This window comes from Eschrichtius robustus, chromosome 17, assembly GCF_028021215.1.
Source record: "Eschrichtius robustus isolate mEscRob2 chromosome 17, mEscRob2.pri, whole genome shotgun sequence".
NCBI classification, from domain to species: Eukaryota; Metazoa; Chordata; class Mammalia; order Artiodactyla; family Eschrichtiidae; genus Eschrichtius; species Eschrichtius robustus.
In genome coordinates, this window is record NC_090840.1 from 12,722,284 (window position 1) to 12,735,903 (window position 13,620).

Sequence of the window (13,620 nt, forward strand, 5' to 3'; positions counted from 1 at the left end):
GCGCCCCCGGAGAGGAGGAAGAGGAAGGCACTCGAAATGGGGGCAGAAAGGCGGAGAGTCGCTCACATTGCCTGCCGGGAGTTGTAGTTTTAACTATATGTCTTCTGTCGTCTTCCCCACTCTGGGGCCCAAGCAAAATGAGTATGAGAGACCACATTTCCTAGGATGCCCTGCGGTGCGACTAGACTCACTTCCCCCTTAGGCGGAGGGAAGAATATAGGGAAGCTTGGTTAATAACAGAGTTAAAGGGAATGGGTGTCGGAGGCAGAGGTTCTGAAGTTCACGACTCCTAGAAGGGGAGGGGAATGAAAGGCTCTCAGTGAAGAAGGTACAGTAAATAAATGTCCAGCGACATGGCGGGATGGGAAGTTGAATGAAATGGTCTAATCTAGGCTGGAGGTCATAAGAGAAAAAGGGGGAGAATAGTGAATTGATTCTCAGAGTATTTTTAAAAGTTTTTTCTTTCTATTTTTCTTCTATGACACTTCTCTCTTCTCATTCCCAACGCTATTACAAGCCGCCGAGGCTCCTGAGCCCCCTTTTCTGCCTTTTCCCCCCTCTCTACTGGGAGTCATTGAGGCGCCATTTGTTTCCTCGTTCCATGTGCGTCTTTGCAGTTTACTGTACAAATAACAATACCTTGGATGTGTACAGAATTTAAATACATATTCAAAGCCTTTTAAGTAGATATAATATTGTTTGATCCTTACAATCCTACTCTCAGGGAGTAATAACAGCTATCATTTATTGCGTTCTTGATATATGCCTGTCACAGCATTTACATACAGGATATCATTTGATCTTCATAATGTAATAATAACCTTGCTAGGAAACACACGTCCAGAAAGAAAATGACTTGCTCAAGTTCACAGGCTTTTGGACCTAGATCTGTACCCATTTTACAGACAGGGACATAGGCAGGAAATGTTAGGACAGTATTATATAAAATAGTAACTAATTTCTGGTTACTCTTGCTTTATAGTTTACAAAACATGATCACATATATCATCTCATCCTCACACCTGTAATATCTTTACCAGGTATTGTTGGCTCCATTTACAGTTATGGAAACAGACTAGAAGTAATTAAGTTATTTGTACAAGTTCAAATCACCAGGATTTCTCAGACACAGAGTGCTTTTTATACTACTTCCTACAAGAGGAAAAAGGAGCTGTTAAGCACAGACCTTTTGTTAGGCCTCAGGATCTCCCCGTAGTGACTCAAGGGGCTGTAAGGATGTTTACCCTTAAGGAGGCCACAGAACTTTATTTCTTGTGTGGTAGGCAACTGCCTCTTCACGCAAAACACATTCATATGTTAATTGAAAGCTAGTATTATTTTAATATTGTACAGTCAGCTCCTTTCACTTATCATTCTGGAAACTCTTGCTTTCTGAAACCTTAGATAAGTGAACTGCCTCAAAATTTCTGAAACATTTGGCACAAAATAGATACATCAGTGCAGTCCATGAGGCCATTCGAGTTTTCTGTAGCTGCCAAACCTACTGTTTACTTTGTTAAGTTTTTTGAGTAAATAGAATTTGATGCTTTGAAATGAATCGTCTGTAAAATAGACATTCCTAAAAGGTATTAGTACTGCCTTTCACCTAATTATTATCTACAATTTTATTTTAAAGAAATATGTGTCAAAGAGAAATCCTTAATTTGTTTTTAAAGGTTTATTTTTCTTTCCCTGCAAGCACCACACCTGCTATTCACACACCAGTCATCACATGAATAATAAGAACAATAACATTTACATAATGTGAACCAGCAAGTTAAGTTTTTTGGCCGCGCAGTGGGGCATGCGGGATCCTAGTTCCCCGACCGGGGATCGAACCCACACCCTCTGCAGTGGAAGAGCGCAGTCCCAACCACTGGACCGCCACGGAAGTCCCGAGAAATTCTTTAAATGTTAATTATTTTCTTGCCCAATTCTACCTGGCCCCTGCAAAAATGTTACCTCCATACAAGATAGGTAATGTTATTTATCTTGAAGGGAATAATTTTCAATAAAGTTTTTCTTAAAGAATTAATTCATGCAGGAAATTTTGTTTATTTCTATTCTGACAGTGGTTTGGTGGTAAACTACACAAGTGGTCTTGGAACTGATTTTTAATTCTTTATAAGTTGAGAAATTAGATATGCCCTTTAAGTGGAAATTATTTTCTACTGTGACTGAGAATTTACACCTGCAATGAAATTGTATTTTTCTCATGATGAATGCCTCAGAGCACAGGAAAGATAACAGCAAGTGTGCAGTTCTAACACTGTCATGTACTTTCATGTCAATACCACCAAGCGAAATTTTCCTTATTGATGATACATGAGAACAGTGAAATAGATTTTTTAAATTGCGTCTGAATATTTCATTCTGAACCGTGCCTTCACAGAATAACTACTTCCTACCCTGCTGAAGAAATGGGTAGACTTTTCCTGGCTTCTCAAGCACAATCCATTTGACTGGTCCAGTGTTCCTTTACCCATATGGAACCTAGGTTAGTTAGAAACATTCTTCCCAAACTAAATTTGATACCTAAACCCATTTGTTACTATAGTTGTCCTACTTTTAAGGATTATACTTTTGAGGGAAAAATATAGAAATACCCTGGTACAAAGCATAGTTAATGGGGGGAGGTAGAGGAGGTAAGTTTTCAAACAGTTCTGAAATTAGATCATTTAACCTGAAAGTCATTTATTTAATGAGTCTGTAGATACAAAGTTCAGAAAGTAAGAAAGCTAACATAAATAATATGTTAACCATATTACATGTTAAAATGAAATTAACCAGGCCAAATTCAATATGTGAAATTAATTCTTTACAGGCACTTAGGCCTGGGCACCTATAAAGTAAGGAAAAGAAAATTTTGTCAGGACAAAATATGACATACTGTTTCTTATAAAGCCATAGGAGTACAGAAAGCCTCTAACCTGCTTATATGAGATACACATGCTTCCTTCCTCTTCCTCAAATCCCATGATATTAATTGCCTAATAACCTTCTTTGTGGGATAAATAATAGCTCTTGTTCTTGCCTCAGTATTCCAGATGGGAAGAATGAGCTGGGCACCTAATGTTAGCTCTTCTGATACCTACACAGCATCACTTGTATCTGAATTGTCAAAATTAAGTTAAAACAAACCTGTTTTCTTCATAATTTCTAGTATGGCACTTCTGAACATCCTGTATTTTTTTTTTTTTTTAAAGCAAGGCAATGCTTTTTTTTTTTTAATTTATTTTTAACTTATTTATTTTTGGCTGTGTTGGGTCTTCGTTTCTGTGCGAGGGCTTTCTCTAGTTGCGGCAAGCGGGGGCCACTCTTCATCGCGGTGCGCGGGCCTCTCACTGTCGCGGCCTCTCGTTGCGGAGCACAGGCTCCAGACGCGCAGGCTCAGTAGTTGTGGCACATGGGCCCAGTTGCCCCTCGGCATGTGGGATCTTCCCAGACCTGGGCTCGAACCCGTGTCCCCTGCATTAGCAGGCAGATTCTCAACCACTGCGCCACCAGGGAAGCCCCCTGTATTGCTTTTAACAAACCTGGTAACTGTGAAAAGCAAAAGGCCTCCACTTAACAGAATAACCATCATCGTTCTTTCTTTTTTATGTTGGAAAAAGAAGGGAAGCATAACTTTGGGGATTGTTAGAAGCAAGCCACATACTTTCTCATATGAAATGTACGTCTCTACTGAGAATTGACTCTGTCACTCCAGATCCCTACCCCAGACAATCACAAGCTTTTGTTGAAGCTTGAGGTGGATGTGAGAGGGACTTAATTACTGAAGTAGGGATTGTAGGAGCTTAAAGGGATGCAGAAGGCCATCCCTGTCCCAAAGGAGCCTAGAGTCTAATAGAATAAATAGGCTAAACTAAGTTGTTCATAAGTACAAGTAGAATAAAGCATATAATCAAAACAATACAAGAAACTAAATACCACAAATGCTATGAAAAATTTATTGAGGACTTATTATATGCCAGGTGTTTTTAAGTATATTATCTTAATCTTTAAAACAATCCTGTGAGATAGGTAGTATTGTCCTTATTATACAGGTGAGAAGATTTAACTCTGAGAGGTTAACATTATTATCATTATTACCACCCTGCTAGCAAGTAGCAGAGCTGGGCTTCAAATCAAGGTTTCCTTCTATGTTCAGCACTCACTCTTTCCACTACATCATAGCTGCTTAGTGATTTGAGAGAGAATTAGCCAAGAAGCGAGTGTAAATGGTGGCCAGTAGCCAAACTTGGCTTAGATGTGTTTTTGTTTGGCCAGCAGCAGTTTAACTTTTCAAAAAATTGTGAACATCTTTGGGCAGTGGCCAGCACTTCACTCTTTAAGGTCGTACACCAGGCCCGCTTGAGATAAATTACCTGCCTGGCTCCAGAAGGCATTTGCATTTTCTATTGCCAGGCAGTAACTGAGGATAGGGAGGAGCAATAGCTCTCAAAAGGCTCACGAAGAAGGTATGTCCAAGGGTGGAAAGAGGACATTGCGAACAAGAGTTGCAGAGTATTTGAGGAAGAATGATTGGCAGTATTTATCACTGTATAAAGGTGAGAGAGGTCAAGTACAGGGCTACAAGTTATGCCTTAGCACAGTAGTTCTCAAACTTTAGTGAGCATCAGAATGGAATATAAAGCTAAAACAGATTGCTGGGCTCCACTCCAGAATGAGTACATCTGGGGTGGACCTTGAGAATTTGCATTTCTAGCAAGTTGTCTGGTTCTGCTGATGCTGTTGGTCCAAAGATCACACTTTGAAAATCACTGCTTACCAGACAGTAGGGCACTTTTGGGGAAGGGCTTAAAGCCAAGATTTTGTTTCTGTGTTTCTATTGTTTTAAGTACAAAAAGAATTACTTGACGTGGAATGTCTATAAGTAAAAAAGAAGAAAATTAAAATAAGTCTGTTATCAATTAGAGGTTACAGTTGTTAACATTTTTGATGGACTGTTCAAGTTCTTTTTTTCTAAAACAAGAAGGGAGGAGGGGGAGTATCCTTTTTTAAGACACCAAAATTGTATCATCCTCATCCTCAGCCTTATCATAACAGCTGTTACCACTTACTGAGTATCTGCTGTGCACCAGGATCCTTACATATATTTACTTAATCCTTATAATATCTTTATGAGCCAGGTACTATTCTTATCATTTTTATTTTACAGATAAGGAAACTGAGGCACAGAGAAGTTAAGTAACTTACTCAATGTGTCATTGCTAATAAGTGACATAATTAAGATTAAAACCAAATAGTCTGGCTCCAGAGTACATGTAACTATTATGCTATACTGACTCTTAGGCTATTCTGACCGTTATGCTATACTACTGTGCATACTGTTTTTAACCTGTATTCTTTTTTTTTTTAATATTTTATTTATTTATATTTATTTGGTTGCACCGGGTCTTAGTTGCGGCATGTGGGATCTAGTTCCCTGACCAGGGATTGAACCTGGGCCCCCTGCATTGGGAGCGCAGAGTCTTAGCCACTGGACCACAGGGGAAGTCCTTAACCTGTATTCTTTCATCACATCATGAACAATCTTGATAACATTAAATATTCTTGTCCAACATTTAAAGCCTACTTTTAAAAAAATATTTCAAGCATTCAAGAGTGTACAGAAAAATAATATAAAAACCACTACTAGTTTTAACAAATGTTTCTATTTCAGCATATTTGCTTTAGAATCCCCCCTTCCAAAACACACACACACACACACACACACACACACACACACACACACACATAAATTTAGTAAGACTATGATTTTGAGGTTTAATTTTACTTAAAACAAGATTGTGCCTTATGAATTATAAAGGCATGTCCTTAATAAAAATAGGACATCCTTGAAACTTAGTAATGGAGAAAGAATTTCTATGCAATGAACAACTCCATAGTTACTGTTGCCATCATCATACCATTCTCCTTAAACACCCTGGCCCAAGCATGGTTTTATTAATTACTTGGTGATAAAGGTAATAAACACAGATAGTAATATAAAGCTGGGTGTTGTGACATGTATGGCTTACTCAGTTTTCAGACTGCTTGGCCTACCTCCGTGTGGTGAAGGTCACATTCCAGCAGGGTGACATCTCAGCATTGCCCAATAAAACTGTCTGCAGCGATGGAAAAGTCCCATGCCCGTCCTGTCCATATGGCAACCACTAGCCACATGTGGCTATTAGGCCCTTGAAATATGGCTGGTGCAACTGAGGGACTGAATTGTTCATTTAATTTGATTTAAATTCAATTAAAGTAGCTACATGTGGCTAGTGGCTACCATTATCGGGCAGCACAGATCTAGGTCCTTAAAGCCCACATTAAAAATAATGAGTCCCCAATTCCAGTGAGTTCCTGGCTCTGGTGGGGGTCAGGGGGTGAGCACTGACTGCAAAAGGGAACAAGGGAAGTTTTGAGGCTGATGGAAATATTCTTTATCTTGATTCTGGTGATGGTGACAGGGATATATACATTTGCCAAAACTCATCTGACCTCTTAAAATGCGCGCATTTGTTGTATGTAAATTATACCTCAATAAAGTTGATTTTTTAAATTATTTTATTTATTTATTTTTATATTTATTTTTGGCTGTGTTGGGTCTTCGTTTCTGTGCTAGGGCTTTCTCTAGTTGCGGCGAGCGGGGGCCACTCTTCATCGTGGTGCACGGGCCTCTTCACTATCGCGGCCTCTCTTGTTGCGGAGCACAGGCTCCAGACGCGCAGGCTCAGTAATTGTGGCTCACGGGCCTAGTTGCTCCGCGGCATGTGGGATCTTCCCAGACCAGGGCTCAAACCCGTGTCCCCTGCATTGGCAGGCAGATTCTCAACCACTGCGCCACCAGGGAAGCCCTAAAGTTGATTTTAAAAGGAAAAAAAAAAAAAGATTTTCAGAGACAGGAGTTCCACTTCTTTTCTATCTAAAGCATGCCTTCTGCAATCCATCCCATTTTTTTCCCTAACCACCACCAAAGTCATTACTACAAAATTATAGGACCCCATGCGATCTGGCCCCTGGACCCCGTGTGATCTGGCACCTGGACCCCGTGTGGTCGGCCCCTGGACCCCGTGTTGTCTGGCCCCTGGACCCCGTGGGGTCTGGCCCCTGCGCCCCGTGTGGTCTGGCCCCTGGACCCCGCGTGATCTGGCCCCTGGCTACTTCTCTGACATTATTTCCCTGACTTACGTTTCAGCCACACTAGCCACGTTATTGGTACTCAGACCCTCCAAGTACATTCCTGTCTCAAGGCTTTTGCACTTGCTCTTCTTCTACCTGGAGAACCTTCCCGGAAAATATTCATTTAGGTATCTGCTCAGATGTCAGCTCCAACAATATGCCATTCCTGCCAACCTCTCTAAAACAGCACTTCTGTCCTTTTCACTCTCCATTCCCTTATCCTCCTCACTTTCTTTACAGCACGAATCACTATCTGAAATTATATAATTACTTGTCTATTGTCCTCCTTCCCCATTAGACTGTAAGGCTGTTCATAAGGGCAGGCAGTTTGTTGATTGTTGGATTCCCTGTGCCAGGCACACAGTAGCCTCAATAAATACTGTTGAATGAATGAATGGCTATCGTCCATGGCAGTTTCTCAGCCTGAGATCCAATCGTATGTTCATAGAAAATCCACAAATTCTCTACAAGATTAAAAAAAAATTATCATTCTGATACTAATCTAAAGCAAGGTAATATTATTTATGATTTTCCAAATGAGCACCTTAAAACATGAACTTTTTTGTGCTGAGTTCACATTGAGTTTAGGATTTTGTTTGGATCAGATGAAAGCCAAAGGACATCATGACACAATGTATGAATAAAGATTTCACTTCACACAGTAGCCTAGACATGCCAAACTCTAAAGAACCAGCACTTTAACTGTCAATGCCACATTCCAGTTAGAAGCGGAAATTGCACAAAACACACATACACGTACATATATTCGCAACAACTTAGTAGCTGTAAGTGAACTAGTAAAGCCACAGTGAGGAATTGGTTTTTGGTTCCCATCAATAATTAGATTAGATACTATTTAATTCAGATTTCAAATACTCAAAAATAATAACCCCATCTTACAGTGAATAAGCTGCTTTACAGAGTTATCAATTGATCCTCAATTAAAATTGACACTCCAGGATTTTGTAGCACCAGAATTTTTATGAACATATGAGATCTGATTATCTTGAACTAGAAGCAAAAATCTTGGAAGTTATTAATACTTTGTGCAAACAGGTATCATTTGTACTGACATTATTAAACATACAGAGACACATTTAATGTAGACCAGAAGTTGAATCTTAATACTCACAAACCGAACATCTTACAGTTTAAATTTACATTAATTTTAAATGGCTGGACGAAATAACCACTGTCCTTGGAGCAGGAGAATGCTTATCACTGCGGTTATATCAGCGTTGCCTTTTCTTTATCTTTTCCCTCAATTTAGAACCTGAAGGGTAAAAGAAAGTTCAAGAATTTACTAAAAGGAACATTTGTATCTTCATTGCAGTAGCAATTTTGAGTTTTTGTAGAATAGCCTGACCCGTCTCTGAACCTTCTAGCTTTATGCCCTCAACACAGTCTCATTCATTTCTTTCCATGAATATGACACAAAAAGTCAGAGCAAGAAGTACTTGACACATTTTTCATACGTATAGTTTCATAAGATATTTTAATAGGCGAGAGTAGAGCAAAAGTATAAGCCAGCATACTTTTTTAGCCCTGTGAATCATGTATGTAAATTCATAGTATTCCAAGATATAAATACATCGTAATGATGACATACAAGAAATTAAATCCAAGGCAGTCTGCAAGGGGGTGCGTTTTACATCAGTGGGCAGCAGTATACTGAAGAAATTGTGTGTGTGTACTAAATTAAAGCATCAGCATTAGATGTCAGCAAATCACAACATGGGAGAGTGATAAATGGACAGTATATCCTCGACAAGGATGCCTCAGCCAGCATTTTCCCATTCGAAGATTAATTTTCATATAGCCTGGCATTTGCTAAGGTGTGCTTCACAAATTCTATGGATATTAATAGGTATCGTTGAGGGAAAGGTTCTACAGTCAAATGAGTTTAGGAAGTGTTGAGTAAACTAAGTTTTCTTCTTTTTCTGCCCTAGGACTTCTCAGAGCCTTTCTATCCTGATGACAATGTGACTCTTTTCAGAGAGCAGCAGTGATAGCTCTGGAATGTCTAGGGAGAGGACGGGCTTAGTGACCAGAGTCTGCTGACAGCACAAGATCCTAGGTTACATTTGTTTTCTTTGCACACTGTTTTATTTATTTATTCTTTTTTTTAGGTTTTACTTAGAGTATATATTTTGGGGTTGGTTTGGGCATGCTGATAGAGGTAATGACCTAAGGCACCCCTTGGCCTTACTATTGACAATGTAGCATTTCCACACTTCTTTGGCTACAGAACCATTTTGAATCTGTGTCAGAGGCACACACTTTAGGAAAACCAACACAGGCAAATAGTGCCCCTCATTATGATCTACTTTTATGAGTGTGCTTGAAAAAGTTTATTGTTTGTCCATATTTTCTGGTAGTATATGGAGGTTTTTTCCATTTAATGCTTTAATCCAGCTAATGTGTATTTTTGTATATGATGTGAGGGAGAGATTCAACTTTTTAATTTATCTCTTTATTTTATATTGCAGAATACCAGTTGTCCCCAAACCTTGCATTAAATGTGCTTTTGGTTTTGTTTTCAGGTCCAGAACCCTTCAGATCAACTTACCAATAAGTTCAATATGTAAAACAGTTAAATTAGGTTCAAACGTGGAAGGATGAGAGTTATTGCAACCTGGCAACACTCCCTACCCCCATTCCCACCCTCCCTACAGGGGAGGCTCCAGGGAGTACTTTGAAAACCATTGGAAAAATTCTCCTCATAAATGACTTGAAATGCCATGTCTGTAGTATGCTATGTTAAATTTTTTTACCCATTCCAATTATTTTTCTATTTTTCTGCCAATCTCATACTTTAAGTTAATTTAGAGGCTAAGAGCTTTGTAATATAACAAAGGAAGAAATTGAAATGTCTAATAAATAAGTAAAATAACAACGTGTTATTTTGGGGGACCTGCATATTAGTGTATTTCTTTAAAATAATGTCTACTATTGGCAAGAGTTGACTAGATCACCTTCAACATAGAGATTCACTTGGTAAAACTATATATTGATCAATAATTTAATAATGTGTGTCACAAGTTTACAAGGTTGATGTTCCTTGATCCATCAAATCACTTACAGGATTTAAGACTAAATAAATAACCGGAACTGTATAGGAAATTTTTCTGTTGTTTCTATTATTGATAATATTGAAAATGATCCAAATGTTTAACAATGTGGGACTGGTTAAATGAATCCTGGCACAGCCATAGGATACTCTTCGGCCATTACTGTGATGTTGTAAAAAGGAAAATATTTTGAGTACTCGTGGTGCATCTGGCACTGTACCAAGCACCTTAATTATACTGTCTTACTTAAGCCTAACAGTATCCCGAGATGATAGGTATCATTATTCCCATTTATAGATGAGAAAACACAGAAGTTTGAACAGCTAGTAAAGTAGTGTTGCTGGAATTCAGTCCATGTCTGCTCTTAACCCTCATTCTTAATCACTGTCCTAATGATGGGGGAAAATATTCACTATTTACTGATAAGTTATTGTTTTAATGCAGTTTAACTGACCTTAAAATAAACAACAAACAAAAAAACTCCCTCCTATATGCAATCCCTTCTTCCTAACTTTGGAAGTTACATATCCTTGGTAATTTTTTTCCCCTAAATGAATCTACCTTTATACATGTTCCTTATTGATTTTGGAAGTATTAAATGCCTGCTCTAAGAATTCAAACAATGTTGAAGAGTATGAAGTAGCTGCTCCTTTAATCATAAATGGTATCTCTGTATATGATTGGATACACTCGTAGGCCCTTTTTTTAAAGTTTCCTCATTTCTACCTCTTCTTGCTCTAGTGTCAGCTTATATATATCCCCTGGTTGGGGATGAAGACGGACCAGAAAGGCAAACTGAGTGGAGGGATCCACGTCGGTCTAAATGGCTAACTTTCAGCACAGCAGGGTCCACTGTGTATGTGGTGTAGCGTGGCGATAGAAGCACTGGCTCTGGAGCCCGACTGGCTAGATTGAGCCCCAGCTTTTGAACTTGGGCAACTTGTTTGACCTCTTAGTGCCTCAGTGTCTTCCTAAAATGAAGGTGGTCATTGTACCTATCGTACCTCATAAGACTGTGGTATGGATTAAATTAGTCAATGCATGTCAAGTACTTAGAACAGTGCCAGGGACATAGTAAGTGCTCAACCATTAGCTATAATTACTGTAAGGATGGTGATGATGGTGCAGCATATGTGCAGGGATGGAAGAAAAGAAAAATAACAGAGCTTACTATGTGCCATTATACCTACGTGATCTCCCCATTTGAGCTCTATGAGTTAGATATTTTATTATTCCCACTTTATACAGATGAGGAATCTAAAATTCAGGGAGGTTACATATTTCCATATGTAGAATGAATCATTAGAGGACAAGATAAATACTGAGAGCCAGCTGGCCGGGAGATAATAAAATGCTGAGTAATGAGATGAGAAACAGTCTGCAGTGGTACCTCCCTTTAGGACCAAGGTTCAGTGTTGTCACTTTCAGGACCTGATGGGGGCCCGATCTGGTATCAGAAAACTGTGTGTTGGAAATCCAACTATTTTTATGCTTGTTGTAGTTTCTGTAAATACTTCTTGTTTTGTTTTCCCTTAATATGTACTGAAATTATTTCCAAATTATCGGTTTATCTCATTTGTACTTTGAGGGAGCAAAAAGGCAAAAGTGATCTTTGCTGGAGCTTTCAGGAAGAACCTTGTCAGTTAGACACCAGGTGTGCTGGGCTTCAAATGCCAAAAGCCCAAGAGGGCAAAGAAACAGGGAGAAAAAGCCTCTTCCCCAGAGGCTTCTGGAGTGTTCTCTGCTCTAGCCTTGGAAGGTTTTGAACAATGCTCTTTGTCCTAGAGGATACCCTTTCACTTAGTCATCTATCCAGCATGAAACTCTGAGAGAGTTTGAGAGAAATCCCCAAGAGAGTTTGAGTAAATGAAATCTTACAGTATTTATGTTTTTGTGACTTTTATAAACTTAGTGATGTAGAAAGAGCATGGACTTTGGAGTCAGACCTGAGGTAAACTCCTGGTTTTGTCACTTAGTAGTTGTGCAATTTGGGGCCAGTTAATAACTTTTCTGGGCTTCTGCATCTATAAAATAGGAATAATGAAATCTACTTCACAGAATTGGTATGAAAATGAAATGAGCCAGCAAAACCGAAAGTGGACCCTGTAACCTCTGGCACACACAGGCACTCGTGCCTTTCCTTCCGCTGTTAGCTTGTGGTTTTGGGGGCGAGCATTTGCCAAGTCTTGTATTTATTTTTATACTTTTCTACTATATAAAGTACAGTGCTTTGTTTACAGCAGCATCGTATAAATACCAGCTGAACAACCTTGGCATACACGCACAGAAACTAAGTCATGGGTAGACGGATTTTAGGTGTGTTTTAATGTTTATTAATTTATTTATCCTGTCATAGAGAAAAACCGCCAACTGTAGATAAGAGGGATGCAGAGTCAGGGCCGAAGAGTCAGCTAGATCGTTCCCTGCACGGGGCCACCAGCTCCAGAGGAGAGTGGGGACCAACCTCTGGGCCCCTCTGCTTACAGAGGCCCGGAGAGTACCGTGCTTCATTGGCTCAAAGGCAGCCTTCTGTGGGTGAATGATGGCCTCCTCTCTTCTGACACGAGGGGCTATTCTTTTTTTTTTAAATTTTCATTTATTTATTTATTTATTTTTGGCTGTGTTGGGTGTTCATTTCTGTGCGAGGGCTTTCTCTAGTTGCGGCAAGCGGGGGCCACTCTTCATCGCGGTGCGTGGGCCTGTCATTATCGTGGCCTCTGTTGTTGCGGAGCACAGGCTCCAGACGCGCAGGCTCAGTAGTTGTGGCACACGGGCCCAGTTGCCCCGCGGCATGTGGGATCCTCCCAGACCAGGGCTCGAACCCGTGTCCCCTGCATTGGCAGACAGATTCTCAACCACTACGCCACCAGGGAAGCCCTCGAAGCCATTCTTCTTATAAATGATTTGCTGTGCTTGATTTAAATGTTTTCTTTTTATCTTTTAATTATGAACTTATGTAAGGAAGATAATGTGACGCTTGTTTACCCGTAAACTGAGATTGCCATAATTGCTATAACTTTTTAAAATTTTGACTTCCTTTCAGACTTTTAGAAAAACTGGAAGAATGTTACAAAGAATTCCCGTACACCCTTCACAGTTTTCCAGGTGTTAATATTTCACATTTGCTTATCCTCATCTCTCTATATTACATAGGCAGATTTTTTTTTTTTTCTGAGCCATTTAAGATAAATTTCCCTCCCTCCCTCTCTTTCCTTCCTTCCCTGCTTTCTCTCAAATAAAACGTGTAGGTAGAGCTAAACTCCCCCTCCTCAACCATCCCCTCCCTTCCCTCCCTGCCTTCCCTTGCCTTTGTCAGGGAACCTGCTGTCTTACATGTTTTTGTCCTTTTACTACATAATGATTAGATCTGTAGATACTGAAT

At 39.6% G+C, this 13,620-nt stretch overlaps 1 protein-coding gene across 2 annotated transcripts in view; it reads left to right on the top strand.

Moving 5' to 3' along the window:
* Positions 1–245: 245 nt before the first annotated feature.
* Positions 246–13,620, top strand: part of SGK3 (serum/glucocorticoid regulated kinase family member 3) — a 147,544-nt gene continuing 134,169 nt past the window's right edge. The window contains exon 1 of one of the 2 annotated variants that reach the window (XM_068525765.1): positions 246–328. The gene's annotated coding sequence lies outside the window, so the exon portion shown is untranslated. The remainder of the gene's footprint in view (positions 329–13,620) is intronic. The other variant, XM_068525772.1, reaches the window with a different exon arrangement.